At 49.3% G+C, this 19,901-nt stretch overlaps 1 long non-coding RNA gene across 1 annotated transcript; it reads right to left on the bottom strand.

Moving 5' to 3' along the window:
• Positions 1-16,139: 16,139 nt before the first annotated feature.
• LOC145723689 (uncharacterized) lies at positions 16,140-18,441 on the bottom strand. The gene is made up of 3 exons (XR_014148946.1): positions 18,065-18,441; positions 17,334-17,462; positions 16,140-16,896 (listed from the first exon to the last, which is right to left on the bottom strand). It is a non-coding gene; the product is annotated as an uncharacterized LOC145723689 (long non-coding RNA).
• Positions 18,442-19,901: the final 1,460 nt, after the last annotated feature.

The following is a 19,901-nucleotide window of genomic DNA, read 5'->3' as shown; positions in this document are numbered from 1 at the left end:
GTCCAGAGCCTTCTATGTCTGCCAGCTCTGGGCCTACAAGATGGGTCAGTGCCCACCTGTCCATCAGGGTCCCTGCGGCCTCACTGGCTACAGGGACCCACTCTAGCCAGTGTCTGGACGGAGGGGCTTAATCCCCAGGGAGTAGATGAGCCTAGAAGGGCAGGGACTCAGGGAAGGTGCTAGGGAGACCCTAGGGTGGGCAGGATGTGCATCTCCATTCTGCACTTCAGTAGCAACAGGCACAAAGCCATGAGAAGGCAGTGTGGGAGGCTCCTGGCTCTCCACGACATGAAACCCTCAGCTCCCAGGACTGGCTATGGTTACTCCTGGGAGCTGCTCCTCCCTCTTCCCCATTACCAAGGGAATTTCGAGTTGAGAGACCCCCCAAGAGGACCACCTTATCTCTTGGATGCTGACCAGGGTGTCCTGAAGAGTAGCCCTATGGACCAGGGACAAAGGAAGACCATCCTTCAGGCAACCTGGGGACAGCATGCCGGAGGTCTTGTCAGACCTTTCCAGGGGGTAGGCGGACACTGGTTGCACCGGAGTGAGTGGCTGATGTGTAGGCTCTGATGCTGCCATGCTGGTGGCCAAGCTGTGCCATTTCTGGGCCTCAGTTTCCCCATCCCTCACAGGGCTTTGCACGAAAAGGCATTTGGGGAATGTGACCCTCTGTTCTGCCCTGCCTGCTTCCCCCACCGCCCTTCCCGCTCCCCCCACCCCCACCCTCTCGCGTCTGCCGGAACTCTAGGCCCCAGATGCTGGGTGATGCTATGATAAGGAACATCTGTAGGAGAAGCCGGTCCCACGGCTGAGGATGAGGAGATGGAGGCAGGCCTCAGGCAGCTCAAGATGGATACAGGGCAGCACAACCACCTGCAGGGCAATGGTCCCGAACCTGGAAATAGTCAGGCTCCCTCATGAGGCAGGTCACTCAGGGGCCCTGGCTGAGGAGCAGGAGTCTCCCCTGGGAACCTTGGAGGGCACTAGAAAGGAAGGGCTCCCCATGGTGCATTACAGGCTAGCTACTGCGATGGACCCTGCATGGAAATGTAGGTTGAGGTTGCATAAACAGCAGGGATGGGAGGTGAGAGGAATCTGTCCCTTTCCCACTGGCGCCGCTGCTCTGACCCTTCAGTGGGAGGCTATAGAAAGGGGCAGCTCTCACTCATTTTATCAGATCCAGGGAGGCCCGGAGATTCTGCCAAGACAAAGACCTGAGCTACGGCCTCAGCATCCTGCTCGTAGGACCCCCGACCCCCACTTCCCCCCAGCCTATTCAGGCTTTGGACAGGACCCACCTCTGGGCCCCCAACCCAGAGGGAATACTGAGGAAGACCTAGGCCTCACGCAGGACCCGAAGGCGAAAGTAGAAAAGGTGTTGGACAAAACGTCGGGGACCCCTACCCTCACCTCTCGGGAGCCCCAGGAGCCTGTTGAATAAGGGGAGGTCTGGGACAGGAGGGGCGCGGCCAGAGAGGCCGGATAGTCCGAGTCGAGGACAGAGGGGCGGGGGGGGGGGAGCGAGGGGGAGCGAGACTTATCCTTAGGGGCGGGGACTGCAGTGTGAGAACTGGGCCCGGGAACAGCAGGGAAACGGAGGCACAAAGCGGTTGGGGCTAGTTGGGCGGGTGGGTGAACAGAGAAGGCATGGTCAGGATTGGAGGGCGAGGCCTATCCCGGTCTCCCGCAGGAAGGCGGGCTAAGTGCAAGGGCCTGAGATTCCCCAACCTGAGGCCTGCGGGGAGACGGGCTGCGCCAGCATGACGATGCCCAGGCGGCAGCGCAGGCTCGGAGAACGTCACGCGAAGACCCACAGCTCCAGGGTCCAGTCCAGAAAGCGCTTCCGCAACTGTGGGCAGGCGGGCCGGATCATAACCAACGCCGAACCAGGGCTGCCACGGAGAAGGCCTCTAATGGCGGGTATCTCGGCCCTGGGAACGACGCCTTGGGTGGATTTCGCTGGGACGGGAAGGGACCGTTGGCCTGGCAGGCGGAGGAAACCTCCTTCAGGCGGGTCTGACCTCTGCACCGCTCCAGCCCCAGGGCCGAAGCCCCCTGAGGAGGGGGCGGGGCTGAGGGTGGGGTCCGGCTGGTGGCAGCCAGGCAGCAATGGCGACTGGTCCCCCACCTGGCACACGAAAGGCGCGAAGCTCGCCGCGTTCAGCGGAAGGGGAATTTTTTTTGCCGAGCTGCAGATCTGTTTGGGGCGGACCCCTCTGCCTGTCACTCATGGCCCCTTAGCCCCGCCCCAGAGGCGTCAGTCCTCCCGCCCCGCCCACAAGCGGTCCTTCTTCCCGGTCTCGCCACCTGCCTTGTCACTCATACTACGCCACCTACGTCCCGCGTTTCCTCCCTCCTTTCCCGACCTCGAGCTGCGGGTCATCCCTACCCAGGCCCTCGGACAATCTTTGTGCCCCCTTCCTGCTGGGCTCCACCTGGCGGCCCAGCGCGCCGCGATCTCCAGCCCGACCCTGTCCTGTCAGTCATTGCCGGCCCCGCCCAACCGGGCGGGCCTTCCGGGCTTACCGGGTAGCTGGCCTCTCCCCTACCGTGACAAGCTCCTCCTCCATCCCTCAGCCGCGGGCCGCCTGGGCCCTGTCAATACGTCCGGCCCTGCTTCACCAGCCACGCTAAACCCTTGCCCTGGCCTCAGCCCTGCTCTCTCAATCCTCTCTGGCCCCCCGCACGGCGACCGCCTCCACTCCCTTGCCCTGCCCAGCTGTCATCCCGCTCGCCGCCTAACGCCCCGGCCACGCCCCCTCCCTGTCCGTTACTGAGGTCCCGCCCACAGCGCTCACCGCCCCCCAGACCCGCCCCCGGAGGCCCGGCCCGACAGTCACTCCTCCCTCCTCTCGGGCCGGCGCCCGCTCCAGCCGAACCCCGTCCGTCCCCCGAGCCCCGCCCCCCGGCCAGCTCAGGTCCCGCGTGGCAGTCAGTAGGGAAGCAGGGCGGAGCCCCGCGCGGAAGGCGGCTGCAGCGGCGGAGGAGGCGGAGGCGGTCCCACGGCGTGGCTGGCTCTGACCGCGGGAAGAGAGCGGAGCGGCCACTCGCCACCAGCCGCTGAAGGGGGTGAGGGTTCGTCAGAACTTGCTGCAATGAAACCCCGGCGCCTGGGTCCTCGTCACCGCCCCCTCACCTGGGCAGATACATACAAACGCCAGGCGAACGACCCCCTAACTAATATCTGGGGCGGTGAAGCTGGGCCCCGGGAGGCCCACGTCTAGGATTCTAGTCCCAGCTCCATCCTCTGCTGGTTTCAGTCCCTCTTCCCCGCTCCCCCGACCACCACTGCCCCCACCACCACTCCCCCCATGGCCTCGGTTTCCACATCTTCACAATGTCAGTCAGACCCAAGCTCTGCTTATGGGCTGTGAGGGAGAATGCCATGCATGGTCCGAGCGGGGACCCGCCACACCAGTGACATACCAGCCAAGCTATGGATGGAGCTGTGGGTGGGGTGGGTACCACCTCAGAGCAGAGCAGGAGCATCACCACCAGGAAATAGTCCAACTTGGCAAAGGGGCGGGGGGAGTTAGGGGTTCAGACCAGTCCTGGGGTAGGCACAGATCCCTGCAGATCCTGCTCTGGGGCCCCACACTAACCTAGAACGGTTTGCAGCTTCTGCTCCGGGTCTTCCAGCGCCTTCTGTACCACAGGCCAAACGGTGCACAGAGCAGGGGGAGGGACCTGGCCAAACCCCAAGATCTGGGCTCTTGTCTTCTCTGGGGGGCTCATGGGCATGGTCATAAGGCCCCCTGATGTGGCCCAGGCATTTGTGGGGACAGCCTCATGGCCTCCTTGAAACTTCATTAGCACCCACTGGCCTCCCAATACACTTTAGCCTGATGTTCAAGGTCCCCCTGCCAAGCTCTCCAAACGCAGTTCCCCCATCAACCTCTCCTCTCCTACCCTGCCCATGCCATGCTGCCCTTTAGCTCTTGGAACACACTCTGCTCTTGCCCGCAGCAGTGCCTTTGTAACCGCTCTCCCCTCTGCTGACATGCTCTTCTCTCAAGAGCAAGACTCGTTTATTTCCACTCTCATGTTTCCATCTGAGAAAGCTTTACTGGCCCAACACCCACAGACTAAGTTATGCTCCACAAACAAGTTTGTCAGTTCTTGTGGCCTCAACAATAGCTCCAGTTCCAAATGACTCTTTTTACAATGTGACCTTGACACTCCTGCTGTCAGGTGGTGGGATCTATGTCCCCGTTCCTCAAACCTGGGTGTACCTTTGCGATGGCCTTAAACATAGAACGTGGTGAAAATGATGCTCTGTGACCTCTAAAGCTAGATCCTAAAAGTGCCATATCCTGATGTGGGACACAATTTTCAAACACGTGGAGAGAACATATGGAGAGGTTATCTGTAGATGTTCTGGCTGGCAGACCAGCTTCGATGCCAACCCACAGCAGCTTCAGCTTCTAGTCATGAGGATGCCAGCCCCCAGCCATCATGGGCTCCCTCAGCTGCCAAGTCTTCCCAACTGAAGCCCCAAACACTGATGCAGAGACAAGTCATCTCTGCTGTGACCTTTCTCAGTTCCTGCCCATAGGATCCATCAGCGTCAGACACAGCTTTACAGACGGAGTTTTCAGGTGGTTTTGTTTTGTTTTATAAAAATACTTATTTATTCAAGTAATCTCTATACCCAACGTGGGGCTGGAACTCACGACCCTGACTTCAAGAGTTGCATGCTCCTCCGACTGAGCCAGCCAGGCGCCCCTCAGGTGGTTGGTTATGTGCAACAGTAACCGCAACAGGAATCAAATGTTATTTTGATTTCCATGTACCTGACCCCTCATGTGATGCAGTTGTTTCAGAACTTAAGCAAGAAAGAGGATGTTAAGTATTGACACCCCAAACCCAACCATTTTCTTCTAAGTTTCAGCGCAAACACCACCTCCGAGAGACTGTCCCTGACATTATGGAAAGTGCCCTTCCTCATCAGTCTACATCTATTTTCTTCCCAGCACTTTTTGTTTCCCAAAAGTACACACAGAAACTCACAGCATTAGTGGCCTGCATGTTCTGTACACCAGGCCTGTTCCCTCATGTCCCTCCACTTCCAGGATGGGGATGAAGTGGGATCTGGTGGTGCCATGACTGAATGTTTGGGTCCCCTCAAAATTCGTATGCTAATCACATCCCCAATGTGACGGCATTTGGAGGTGAAGCCTTTGGGAGGTGATTAGTCATGAGGGTGGAGCCCTCATGAAAGGGATTAGGACCCTTACAAAAGAGATCCCAGAGAATTTCCTCTTCCCCTCCGCCCTGTGAGGTTGCAATTAAGAAGCCAACTGTCTATGAACAGGGAAGCCGGCTCTCACCAATACGGTATCTGCCAGCACATTGATCTTGGATTTCCAGCTTCCAGCACTGTGAGAAATAAATGTCTGTTGTATGTCAGCCATTCAATCTATGGTATTTTTATTTTATTTTATTTATTTATTTGACAGAGAGAGACACAGTGAGAGCAGGAACACAAGCAGGGGGAGTGGGAGAGGGAGAAGCAGGCTTCCCGCTGAGCAGGGAGCCTGATGTGGGGCTCGATCCCAGGACCCTGGAATCATGACCTGAGCCGAAGGCAGATGCTCAACGACTGAGTCACCCAGGCGCCCCAACCTATGGTATTTTTGTGAGCGCAGCCTGATTGGACTAAGACAGATTGATACCTCACAATCTAATTTTTATTGATGCTATTGTAAATGCTTCTTTAAAACTTTTCCAATTTACAGTTGTTCACTGCTATTATATAGAAATGCAATTGACTTTTGTATGTTGACCTTAGATCCTGTGACCCTGTAAAATTCATTTATTGGTTGTATTAGTTTGCTGGGGCTGCCATAACAAAGTACCACAGACTGGGTAGCTCAAACAGGAGAAATGTATTGTCTCACAGTGCTAAGAGCTAGAAGTCCAAAGTCAAGGTGTCTGCAGCTTTTCTTCCTTCCGGCATCTGTGAGGAGAGGCCTCCTTGGTTTATGGCGGGTTGTCTTCTTCCGGTGCCTCTTAATATTGTCTAGGAGTGTCTCTGGGTCCAAATTTCCCCTTTTTATAAGGAGACCAGTCACACTGATCTTTCCAAGAACCAGCTTTTGGTTTCGTCGTTTTTCTGTGTCCAGTATCATTGATTTCTGCTTTTCATTTCTTTTTATTTGGTGTGGGCTTAATTTGCTTTTTCTTTTTGTGGTTTCTGAAGATGGAAGCTTGTATTATTGATTTGAGACCGTTTTTTCTCATATAAGTATTTAATGCCATAAAATTCACTCTTAGCTCTATTTTAGCTGCCTCTCACAAATTTTGTTATGTTACATTTTCATTTTAATTTGACTCAAAACATTTTCCAATTTCTCTGGAGACTTCTCTGACCCACGGGTTATTTAGAAGTGCATTGTTCAGTTTCCAAATATTTGGGGTTTTTTCCAGATATCCTTCAGTTCCTAATTCCTAATTTAATTGCTCTATGATCAGACAATATATTCTGTATCATTTAAATTTTTAAACATTTGTTCAATATAAAAGGCCCAGAGCTCCCTGCTCAGTGGGGTTGCTTCTCCCTCTCCTCTGCTCCTCCCTGCTCTGGTCATGATCTCTCTCTCTCTCTCTCTCCCTCTCAAGTAAATAAATCTCAAGTAAAAAAATAAAAAATAAATAAAAGGCCCAGAATACAGTCTATCTTGGTGAATGTTCCATGTGTACTTGAAAAGAATGTGTTCTGTACTATTAGGTTGAGTTCTCTATAAATGTCAAATAGGTCAAGTTCACTGAAAGTGTTGTTCAGATCCTTCATATTTTTGCTAAATTACTGTTTTATCAGTGACTGAACAAGGAGTGTTGATATTCACAAGTATAACTGTGACTTTCTTTTTTCAGATCTTTTATTTTTTTATTTTTTTAAAGATGTATTTATTTATTTATTTGTCAGAGAGAGAGAGACAGAACACAAGCAGGGGGAGAGGCAGGCAGAGGGAGAAGCAGGCTCCCCACTGAGCAAGGAGCCCGATGTGGGACTCGATCCCAGGACCCTGGGATCATGACCTGAGCCGAAGGCAGCCACCCAACCAACTGAGCCACCCAGGCGTCCTTCAGATTTTTTTTTAAAGATTTTATTTATTTATTTGAGAGAGAGAGAGCACAAGCAGGGAGGAGGGGCAGAGGGCCAGGGAGAAACAGATACCACCTCCCCCCCACCCCACCCCCACTGAGCAGGGAGCCCTTGATCCCAGGGTCCGGGGATCATGACCTGAGCTGAAGTCAGATGCTTAACCAACTGAGCCACCCAGGTGTCCCTCTTTTTTCAGATTTATCAGCTTTTGCCTTACATATTTAGGAGTTTTGTTGATAAGCATAGACACACTCAGGATTGTCATGTCTTCATGGTGAATTAACCCTTTAATCATTATATAATGTCCATCTTTATCCCTGGTGATTTTTCTTGTTTTGAATTCTGCTTTGTCTGTTATTAATATAGCCACTTCAACTTTTTTTTTAATTTGTGGTTCCATGGTATATTTTCTCCATCCTTCTTTTAATCCACCCATATAATTATATTTAAAGTGGGCTTTGTGTAGGCAGAATATAGTTGGGTCTTGCTTTTTTTTTTTAACTTTAATCCAACGGTTGCTGTCTTTTAATTGGTGCATTTATGTAATAATTAGTATGTTTATGTAATTATTGAAGTGCAAATTTAGGTCTGCTAGGTTATTATTCTTTTTTTTTTTAAGATTTTATTTATTTTTTATTTTTTATTTTTTATTTTTTTTAAAGATTTTATTTATTTGACAGAGAGAGACACAGCAAGAGAGGGAACACAAGCAGGGGGGGTGGGAGAGGGAGAAGCAGGCTTCCCGCCGAGCAGGGAGCCCTATGCAGGGCTTGATCCCAGGACCCTGGGATCATGACCTGAGCCGAAGGCAGACGCTTAACGACTGAGCCACCCAGGCGCCCCTAAGATTTTATTTTTAAGTAGTCTCTATACCCAATGTGGAGCTTGAACTCACAACCCCAAGATCAGAAGTCCCACACTCCACTGACTGAGCCAGCCAGGGGCCCCTACCTACTTAACTTTTGACAGTCTATTTAGTGCTAATAATTAACCACTTCAGGTAAAACATAGAAGCTTTACAACCACGTGGGTGCCTTTACCTTCTCCCTTCATGTTTCAGCTGTCATATGTATTACATCTACATTCACTGAAACACCCCAGAAAATGCCAATTTGCGCTTGCAAGGCATATATATATATATATATATTTTTTTTTTTTTTAAGGCATATATATTTTCAAGAATCTGACAGGATGGGTGCTTGGGTGGCTCAGTCGGTTAAGCATCTGACTCTTGATCTCAGCCCAGGTCTTGATCTCAGGGTCTTGAGTTCAAGCCCCACACTGGGCTCCACACTGAGTGTGGAGCCTACTTTAAAAAATAAGAAGAAGAAGAAAGAAAGAAAGAATTTGACAGGAGAAATAGAATCTATTATATTTACTCATCTCTTTACCTCTTTGTTGCTTTTTTTTTATTATTCCTAAAGTTCCAAGTTTCCCTCTGAAATCATATCCTTTTGGCCTGAAGAATTTCCTTTAGCATTCTTTTAGAAAAAACTCACTGATGATAAATTCTCTTAGTTTCCTTCATTGACAAGGTCTTTATTTTGCTCTTATTCCTGAATGAATATTTCTACCAGATGTAGAATTGTGGGTTGACCATTCTTTTCCTTTCACCACTTTAAAGAGGTTGTTCCACTGTCTTCTGGCCTCCATGGTTTCTTTCTTTCTTTCTTTCTTATTTTTGAGGTTTTTTTTTTTTTAATTTATTTGAGAGAGAGAGAGAGAAAAAAAACACTTGAATGTGAGGGGGAAGGAGCAGGGAGAAAGACAAGCAGACTCTGAGCTGAGCTCCGAGCACAGGGCTCAGAGCTGGAAGCAGAGCTCAATCTCAGGACCCTGAGATCACTGACCTGAGCAGACCCCCTGGCCTCCATGGTTTCTGATGAGAAATATATAATAATTCGAATGATTGTTACCTATTTGTAAAGTGGTTTTTTCTTTCTCTCTCTCTCTCTCTAAAGATTTTATTTTTAAGTGATTTCTATACCCAACATGGGGCTCGAACTTACAACCCTAAGGTCGAGAGTCACATGCTCTTCCAACTAAGCCAGCCAGGCACCCATAAAGTGTTCTTTTTTTTTTTTTCTGGCTGCTTTCAAGGGTTTTTTTTTTTCCCTTTCTGTTGGTTTTCAGCAGTTTGGTTACGGGGTATCTGGGCATGGTTGTCTTTGAGTTTATCCTGTTTGGAATTCGCTGAGCTTCTTCAATCTGTAAATTTATATTTTTCACCAAATTTGGGAAAATTCAAGTCATCATTTAAAAATTTTTTTTCTGGGGCACCTGGGTGGCTCAGTTGGTTAAGCGACTGCCTTTGGCTCAGGTCATGATCCCGGAGTCCTGGGATCGAGTCCCACATCGGGATCCCAGCTCAGTGGGGAGCCTGCTTCTCCCTCTGACCCTCTCCCCTCTCATGCTGTTTCTCTCTCAAATAAATAAAATATTTTTTTTTAAAGATTTTATTTATTTATTTGAGAGAGAGAGAGCATGAGGGGGGGAGGGTCAGGGGGAGAAGCAGACTCCCTGCCGAGCAGGGAGCCTGATGCGGGACTCGATCCCGGGACTCCAGGATCATGACCTGAGCGGAAGGCAGTCGCTTAACCAACTGAGCCACCCAGGCGCCCCTAAATAAAATATTTTTTAAAAATTTTTTTTCTGGGGGCGCCTGGCTAGATTCTTTGGTGGAGCATGTGACTCTTAATCTTCGGGTTGTGAGTTCGAGTCCTACATTAGGTGTAGAGATTACTTTAAAAATAAAATCTTTTAAAAAATTAGAATAAAATAAAAATAATTTTTTCTGCACCAATAAGCATCTCCACTGACATGAATATTAGATCTTTTGATATTGTCCTATATGTCCCTAAGTCTGTTCAATTTAAGAAATATTTTTTTGGGGGCACCTGGGTGGCTCAGTCGTTGGGCGTCTGCCTTCAGCTCAGGTCATGATCCCAGGGTCCTGGGGTCAAGCCCCGCGTCGGGCTCCCTGCTCCGTGGGAAGCCTGCTTCTCCCTCTCCCACTCCCCCTGCTTGTGTTCCCTCTCTCGCTGTCTCTCTCTGTCAAATAAATAAATAAATAAAATCTTAAAAAATAATAATAATAATTTCTATTTCTCTGCTGAGAATGCCTGTTCTTTCATTCATTTCTCAAGCACTCATCTTTCCCTCATGGAGAATGATTACAAATGTCTTTGTCTGACAATTCCAACATCTGGGTCTCTTCATGGTTGGTGACTACGGATTGTCTTTTTCTTTGAGAATCAGTTGGGTATTCCTTATTGAGTAACCTTACATTGTATCCTGGATATTTTAAATATTATCTTGTGCGACTCTGGGTACTGTTAAAAACCTCTGGAAAACTTATTTTTTTTCTTAGCAGGCAAACCTAGTTAGGTTCAGACTTCGTGTTCTATGTCACCTTCTGGGGGCAGTGATTCTAATATCCATTTTCTTTTCAAAACCCTGGTGTGGGGCTTAGTCTGGGACTTGGGCAGTGGTTTCAATGGTGACTCAGTACTCAAAGCCGTTGTCATCCTTCTTGGGGTGTGTTCCACACAGGCACAGCTTGGGGTTGAGCCCAGGACTTGTGTTGGTTCCTACAGAGAGTTACAGGGTTCCCTTTATCCGCTCTCTCCTCTCCAAGATTTTCTGGATGTTCTCTGCTCCCAGGGGCCCCTTTTTCTGGTCCTCTGGTCAAAAATATGAAGTTCTCTGGGTACCTGGCTGGCTCAGCTGGTAGAACAAGCCACTCTTGATCTTGGGTTGTGAGTTCGAGCCCCATGCTGGGTGTGGAGATTACTTAAAAATAAAACCTTGGGGCACTTGGGTGGCTCAGTCAGTTGAGTGTCTGGCTCTTGATTTCGGCTCAGGTCATGATCCTAGGGTTGTGGGATTGAGCCCCATGTCAGGCTCCGTGCTGGGAGTGGAACCTGCTTAAGATTCTCTCTCCCTCTCCCTCTGGTTCTCCCACCCTCAAAAAAAAAAAAAAAAAAATGAAGTTCTCTTGGAGTTGTAACTACTAGCTGTCTCCCAATTCCTAGCTGCTGGGCCTGCTCTCAGGGCAAAGCAGCAAAAGAAAATAGAGAAGAAAGGAGGTTTGGAGGATTACCATACTACTCACGTCCCAGGGAACCCATTTCCCTGTTCTTTCCTCTAGAGGGTGGGTTTTCTGTCAACAGGACTGGGAATAGCAGAGCAGACTGAGGCTGCCCTGGGGCAGGACCAGGTGGCAACAAAGATTAAATACAAATCGTGACTAGGACTCCCCTCACCCTCCAGCTCCCTGGGGGCGGGATGGGGGGACTGCGCGTTTTCCTAGTTCTCTGGCCAGAATGTCAGGCTTGGCATTTTTGCTGCCCTGCTTAACCACACGGTTTCCTGGGCGCTTGGGTGGCTCAGTCGTTAAGCGTCTGCCTTCGGCTCAGGTCATGGTCCCAGGGTCCTGGAATCGAGTCCCACATCGGGCTCCCTGCTCAGTGGGAAGCCTGCTTCTCCCTCTCCCACTCCCCCTGCTTGTGTTCCTGCTCTCGCTGTCTCTCTGTCAAATAAATAAATAAAATCTTTAACCACGCAGTTTCCTGATTCAGAGCACCCTGGGTCAAAGCAAGAAGACACAAGAAAAAAAAATTTTTTTTTAAAGATTTTATTTATTTATTTGACAGAGAGAGACACAGCGAGAGAGGGAACACAAGCAGGGGGAGTGGGCGAGGGAGAAGCAGGCTTCCCGCAGAGCAGGGAGCCCGATGCGGGGCTCGATCCCAGGACCCTGGGATCATGGCCTGAGCCACCCAGGCGCCCACAAGAAAAAAATGTGCCAGGAAACTCACTGCTGCCACACTAGTTGTTCTTCACATTTTGACCTTTCACCCCAATCTGTTCTCTATTATTACTTTACAGAGTTCTTCTTTCAGTAACTGCTTTTTGTATTTGTTGAGTTTTCAGTTGTAATCTGTGGTGAGATAAGCTGTAGTAGGATTGCTCCTGCTTAGTCTTTGTTATCTCCCCCTCTTTCTTAATTTTAATGTCTTTTTTTCCCCTTTGAGATAAATTTATTTATTTATTTAAGATTTTATTTTTAAGTCATCTTTACCCCCAAGGTGGGGCTTGAACTCATGACCCCGAGATCAAGCGTCATGTGCCCCACCGGCCAAGCCAGCCAGGTGCCCCTCCTTTTGAGATAATTTTTAAACTTACAGCAGTTAGAAAAATAAAAAAGTTACCGAGAGTTCCTGTATGCCCTTCACCCAGCTTTTCCTTTTGTCAGCGTCTCACATGAGAGAACACTTATCAAAACTAAGAAATTAACCTTGGTACATTACTACTAACTAAAGTATAGAAGTTATTTGGATTTTATCAGTGTGCGTCCTTTTTCTGTTCTGGGATTCAATCCAGGATCTCATATTACATTTAGTCCTCATGTCCCCTTAGGCTCCTCCGGTCGGTGACAGTTCCTTAGTTTTTCCTTCTTTTTCATGACCTTGACACTTTTGAAGAGGACAAGCCAGCTATTTTGTAGGATGTCTGTCAGTTTGGGTTTGTCTGAGGTTTTTCTCATGATCAGGTTGAGGTTATGCACTGTTGGGGAAAATACCACAGACTCGATGTCATGCTTTTCTCTTTCCCTCTACTGGGGGTCCTGAGGTTGACGTGTTTAACTGGTGATGTTCACCTTGATCACTTGGCTGAGGTGTTATCTGCTGGATTTCTCTACTATAAAATTATTGTTTTACTCTTTGTAATTATTAAATGTATTAAGGGAGACACTTCGAAATTATGAAAATATCCTGTGTCCACTTCAAGTTTAACCCATTAAATTTAGCATCCTGTAGTGGACCATTCTCTTCACAGTCATGGGGGCCTGGCTGGCTCAGCCGAAGAGCATATGACCTTGACCTTGGGGTTGTGAGTTCAAGCCTCATGTTGGGTGTAGAACTTACCAAAAAAAAAAAAAAAAAAAGAGCCTCAGTCATCATGATCATGATGATGATGAACTGGATCCCAGAAGAGCACCTGCCAGTCATGACATGACCCAGAACTAGTTTTTCCTCTTGAAGCCTCAGCTTTCGCATTCACAAAATGGGGTTGGGGTGCCTGGCTGGCTCAGTCGGTGGAGCATGCAACTCTTGATTTCGAGATTGAGCTCAAGCCCTGCGTTGGGTGTCAGGGTTACTTAAAAAAAATAAAATTTTAAAAAATAAATAAATAAAATGGGGTAATTATGAATCTGTTCCCACTGGGCTGTGGAGATGTTGAAATGAGGTACCTGCAGCAAAATAGGCCGCACAGGGCATGACACATAGTAGGTATCTTGGGATGGGACTGTCATTGTTGGAAGACTGAACTGTGGAAGAGAGGGCTCTACGTCTAGGTTGGGAGGTGGCAACATGGGGCAAGGACGTGCTCTCAAGGCCCTCGGTGGGGATGATCTTAGGGGAATCCCTGCAATTGTCTGTGATCAGGAAGCTGGGCAGGGGGAGTAGGGTTTCTAGGAGCCAGAAGGAGCTTGGGAGAGTTCCCAAACTTGACTAGCTTTCTGGAGGAGGTGACCTCAGATAAAGGAGGCCTCCTTAGGTGAAGACTGGAGGCTGGAACACCAAAAAGAGGCCATGGCAGGTGGTGCTTAGTGGGGGGCACTGATACCACAGTGACCGTTAGTGAACAAAGCTACTCTCAGTACCCCCTTCCAGGGTTAGGGACTGGACTGCCAGGGGATGGCAGAAGCTAGAAGTTTTCCCAATGCAAGGTATCTGCAGGATTATCGCAGAAACTCTACCCAGCAGGGTGAATAGAGCTGGACCCGAGTGTGGTGTGCATACATCTATTCACTCATTGTCTCATTTATTCCACAAGTAGTTATTGAGCACCAACTGTGCTCTGTGCTAGATGGTGGGCATACAGCAGAGAACAAAGCATCTCATGGAGCACCTATTCTAGAGAAAGGAGATAGGATAAATAAGGAAGCAAACAGGATTGTTCTGGTTGTATACTGTTCTGCCAACAACTACCCCCAAATGTAATGGCTTAAACAACAGCCATTTTATTACATCTCAGAGATTCTGTGGGTCAGGAATTCTGGCAGGGGTTGGTTGGGTGATTCTTTTGTTCCCTGTGGCATCAACTGGGATCTCTCAGTGGGACTCTGCTGATGGACAGGCTGGTCTGGAGGACCCAATATAGCTTCACTCAGACATGAGTGACTGGAAGGCTGAGCTCAGCTGGAAGTGTCCTCCAGATCCTACACAGGGCCTTGCCAGGGTGACAGTCTCATGGCAGGCTTACAGGGCGGCTGCTTGCCCCAGAGTGAGCGCCCTGGGAAAACCAGGCAGAAGCTGAATGGCTTTTCATGATCTGGCCTTGGAAGACAGGTATCATCACTTTGGCTGTCATCGGTTGGTCAAAGCAGTCACAAAAGCCCATCCAGGCTCATGGGGAGGGGATATAGAGCCTCCTTTTGATGGGAGGGAGTATCAAAGAATTTGTGTGGGGGGGTTTGTGTGTGTGTGTGGTTATTTTTTAAAAAACTTCCGCAAGGAGGGGCGCCTGGGTGGCTCAGTTGGTTAAGCGTCTGCCTTCAGCTCAGGTCATGATCCCGGGGTCCTGGGATCGAGCCCCACGTTGTGTTCCCGGCTCAGCGGGGAGTCTGCTTCTCCCTCTCCCTCTGCCACTCCCTCTGCTTGTGCTCTGTCTCTCTCTCTATCTCTGTCTCAAATGAACGAATAAAATCTTTAAAAATAAAAATAAATTGGCAGGACTTGGAGACTGGATGAGTGTGAGTGTGTGTTTGTCCGCGGGACGGTGCCCAAGGAGCAGTCTGTGTTTCTACTTTGTCCAGAATTCTAAAACCAGCCCAGAGGAAAATTTTAAAGGTAAAATAGGGGCGCCTGGCTGGCTCAGTCAGAAGCGCACGTGACTCTTGTTCTCCGGGTCATGAGTTCGAGCCCCACGTGGGGTATAGAGATTACTTAAATAAACTTAAAACAAACAAACAAAATAAATGTAAAATAATCTTGCTAATCCTCAAAATGGGAAGGAAATATCCCCCAAATTATTCCTGAGGCATGACTTTAGCCCAGGACACCAAGGCTGTGGGACTTTGGGCAAGTCACTTCACCTCTCTGGGTTTCCCTTTCTTTATCACTACAATAGGTGTGTTGGGTAAAGTGATGCCTTAGGGACCTCCCAGTTCTGAGTTTAGTCAGACTCCAGTCCAACCTAGTAACATTTAAACTGCGCATGCCCATCCTTCTCACACACATTCACCGGGAGACGTGCACAAAGACATTCAGAGCAGCACCACTGATAATAGCAAAACCCATGCAACAACCCAAAGGTTCACCAAGAGGAGCTTGGGTAAAAAAATCACATTGTGGGGTGCCTGGGTGTCTCAGTTGGTTGAGCGACTGCCTTCAGCTCAGGTCATGATCCCGGAGTCCTGGGATCGAGTCCCACATCGGGCTCCTGGCTCAGCGGGGAGCCTGCTTCTCCCTCTGACCCTCTCCCCTCTCATGCTGTTTCTCTCTCTCTGTCAAATAAATAAATAAACAAAATCTTAAAAAAAAAAATCACATTGTGGAATACGATACAGCAGTGGAAGTGAGTGAACTAAGGCTACACACATCACCATGGATGACCCTCATGTAATTCATATTGCATGAGAAAACCAAGGGACAGAAAATTGCACAGAGTATGGTTCTATTTATATAAAAGGCAAAAGCAGGTAAAATTAAGCAACAGTATGTTTAAGAATGCATACTGGTACATATGTGGAAAAAAATAAAAGAACAAATGATTGATTATCACAAAGTTGAAGAGTGGTGAGATGTGTTGCAGGGAGGGTGGGGATTTTATCCAGAGGTGCACACAGGGGCCTCAAAAGGACTAATATTTCATTTCTTAAGCTGGGTGGCTGGTCCCTGAATGTTCCTTTTATTATTACATTTAAACTGTATACACCAGCAATATCTGCTCTTCTCTGTATGTAAGACATTTCACAATTGTTTAAACAGTTCAGGAATTTGCCCAAGATCTCTTGCTCTTGTTTTTCTTTTTTTAAAGGTTTTATTTATTTGCCAGAGAAAGAGAACACAAGCAGGGGGAGCGAAGAGCCTGATGTGGGACTGGAACCCAGGACCCTGGGATCATGATCTGAGCCAAAGACAGACGTTTAACCAACTGAGCCACCCAGGCGCCCTCAAGATCTGCTCTTATGGATGAGGTAATGAGGTCTCAGAGGGCGCTGTCACACAGCAAGGAAGAACAAAGAGGATGAGATAGTGGGGGAAAGGGTAGCTAATGCCCTGATAAGAGCAAGGGCTGAGGGCGGAGATTTCTAGATTGGTCGCCCGCTGTGTACAAGAAGGCAGACACACATCCACATACGAGACACAGAAGTGCTCTTCCAGCGCACGCACAGCTCCAGCTGCAGTTCCCGGATGGTCCGCGAGAGGCCGCCAAGGCACCAGCTTTCGCCGCCCGCAGGCCCCTGGCTGTGTTCCTCGCTCGCGCCGGCGCACTTCTGGATCTTTCCGGGAGAGGGCGCCAGTGACCCGAAGAAAGCCGAAGCGGACGGGGCGCCCACGTTTGCTGGTGTGCGAGCGAGTTCAGCTGTGTGCTGAGTGCTTTAATCTACCCGGCTTTGGGGCACCTGGGTGGCTCAGTCGTTGAGCGTCTGCCTTCGGCTCAGGTCATGATCCTGGGGTGTTGGGATCGAGCCCCGCGTCGGGCTCCCTGCTCGGCGGGAAGCCTGCTTCTCCCTCTCCCTGTGCTTGTGTTTCCTCTCTTGCTGTGTCTCTCTGTCAAATAAATAAATAAAATATTTAAAAAATAATAATAATAATCTACCTGGCTTTCTCTGTCACTCAGGGAACTTGGGGTCTCAAGCTGAAGAAACGAATAACACCCGTAGACTTGATTCTGCTCTGCCTCCTGCAGCCTTCAAGCTTGGATCCTGTGGTGCCACCCCCTTTGGATATACAGGGGAGAATCTAGGTTTTGTGGAAACTAGATTTTTGCAACCTGGACACAACGGTTTGCAAATTTTACAAAATTTTACAAAATCGCATAGAAATATGCGAACAAGTTGCTAGGACTCTTTCCAGACGAGAAGACTTGAAGTTTAAGCTTCAGTCATTGCAGGGTAAATCCACCTCTGATTCCACGTGTGCATGTTTATTTACTGTCCCGTCTTCTTCCAGTTGAATGTAAGTTTCAAGAGGGCAAGGATTTTTACCTAAATTGTTAGCTCCTGCAAAACCGTTAGTTCCTAGCACATCGGCGAAGATTTATAACTATTTGTTGAATAAACCACTTGGGGCTGGCACAGTTTTCCAGGGAGAGATGACAATGGCCAAGCCTGGGGCTTTTTTTTTTTTAAAAAAAGATTTCATTTACTTGTCAGAGAGAGAGAGAGAGCGCGCGCGCACAAGCAGGGGAAGCAGGCTCCCCACTGAACAAGGAGCCCGATGCCAGACTGATCCCAGGACTCTGGGATCATGACCTGAGCCAAAGGCAGACGCTCAGCCAACTGAGACTTTTGAGGAGTGGATGGGATCAGGATGATCTCACTGAAGGCTCAGAACAGTGACTATAACACCCATTTTAAAGCTGAGGATGCCAAGGGCCTGGAAGGTGAAGCAAGTGCCCAATGAGAAGTGGCACTGGGCCTAGAAGCCGAGTCTGCCTTTTCTTGCCCCTCTTGGCCTGCAGCTACTGCCTCCCCATTCCCCACTCTCCAGCTGCCCCTTGCACAAGCCCCTGATGCAACTATGTATTAGCCCAAGGCGCCCACCTTGGGGGCAGCGCTGGGAAAAAGATTTTGCAAGAGCTGGAGCAGGAAGCACCAGCCAGGGCGGGTCTGGGAAGATAAGGGCTCCCCCTCCAACCACGTGGGCCTCCAGGCCTTCTGGTTTCCTCTCTTCCCTTCCCTTCCCTTTCCCGGACCCTGGCCTGGCCATGACTCACCTCCTTTCCCTCTGGCAGCCCGGCTGGGATCCCAGGCCCGCCTGTCCCAGGAAAGCCTTGCTCTGTGTGACCCTGTGCTGAGGATAGCCCTATCTGGCCAGGAGTTACTGGGGCTCAGTATGAGTAGCTGGCACGGGTAAAGGTTATATGGCTGAGCCTTAGTCTCAGGAGACAAAATGCGGGGGGCGCCAGGGCACCTCCTTATTAAGCCAACTCTGAGCGCTGGGTGACTCAAACAGGCAGGTATAAGGTTGGTTGCATGTGAAGCACCCTTACCCCTATGCAGGGGAGGGTGTGCATGGAGAAGTGGGGGCCCGGTGACCCCTCGGCCTCTGGGACAGAAGCAGACATTTCCACCATTTGGTTGGTTGCTACCCGATTCAAGACCCGTGTCTAGCTGCGTGACCTGCCTCCCATAACCCAGTCACACAGAACCTGGCCCAGCACCTCTCAGAGGTCAACAGAGCCTCGGCCATTTCCGTCTTTTGAGGCTGTAGTTAGATTTTTTTTTTTTTTTTTAAGAAATGCCAAAACGTGGTTTGCAAAAATCGTGATAGGTATTATGTGTCTTGCATTTTTCCAGCTTATGCATTTAAAACAAAAATATAGACTGACCAGGTATGATTTCAATTGGAAATATGATGAAACAGCTCAACTGGATGTCCTATGAGAACCTGAAGCCCCTCATAAGCCTTGATCGGACCAACCTGATTTCTGAAAAGCCCTCTAAGTCAGTGTCCCAGTGTGGCGTTGGGTGGGTCACCTCGCCTCTCTGAAGGTGAACAGCTGAAAAGCAGAACTAGCAATGGCCTACAGGCCTGATGAGTCAGTCCCCACAGTAAGGGCTTAGAACATTTTACACCGAGGTACACGAAGTGTCCACTATGAACCAGTCACGGTGCTAAGCTTTTTTTTCCTTTTTCTTTTCTTTAGGGTGGGGGGAAGGGGAGAGGGAGAGAGGGAATCCCAGGCAGGCTCTGCTCAGCATGGAGCCGGAGGCGGGGCTCGATCCCACGACCCCGAAATCATGACCTGAGCCGAAATCAGGAATTGCACGTTCAACCACAGAGCCACTGAGGTGTCCCCTGGTGCTAAACTTTTTATGTGCACTGGTTCAGTTGATCCTTGGAGCCACGGTTCTGGATCCCATTTCTCAGATGAGAAAACAGAGGCGGAAACAGGTGAAGTGAGGAGCATCAAGGGTGATCCAGAGGCTGTGTTCTGGCGGCCTCCCGACTGAAACGTGAGCCTATTATTACTGTTGTTGCTCTGGTTATTTTTATTGAAACGAGCATGATAGCATTGGTCTTGTACAGCTGTGAGGAGGATTAAATGAATTAAGTTTTAAAAGAGCTTAGTATTGGGCGCCTGGGTGGCTCAGTTGGTTAAGCGGCTGCCTTCGGCTCAGGTCATGATCCTGGAGTCCCGGGATCGAGTCCCGCATCGGGCTCCCTGCTCGGCAGGGAGTCTGCTTCTCCCTCTGACCCTCCTCCCTCTCATGCTCTCTGTCTCTCATTCTCTCTGTCTCAAATAAATAAATAAAATCTTAAAAAAAAAAAAAAAAGAGCTTAGTATGATACCTGGCACATAATAAGTGCTCCATAAGTGTTTGTTAAAGAAAACAAAAAAATATTTCAGGTTTCAGGCCCACAGCCCTGGGCAGGCAGGGTCCAATGCCCAAGAAACCCTGTCCTGGGCTTTCCACGTGGCCTCTGCCCTAGCTCCTCCCTGCACCCTGTCCAGGAGGGGTTAAGGAGTTAATGATTTGCAAAACACACACACACACACACACACACAGCAGAGGTTTGGGTGCTACACACACATAAGAGTTTCGCAT

The sequence above is a fragment of the Leptonychotes weddellii genome, chromosome 10, assembly GCF_054177405.1.
Source record: "Leptonychotes weddellii isolate Sample4059 chromosome 10, ASM5417740v2, whole genome shotgun sequence".
NCBI classification, from domain to species: domain Eukaryota; kingdom Metazoa; phylum Chordata; class Mammalia; order Carnivora; family Phocidae; genus Leptonychotes; species Leptonychotes weddellii.
This window is presented reverse-complemented; position numbering and strand designations above follow the sequence as displayed.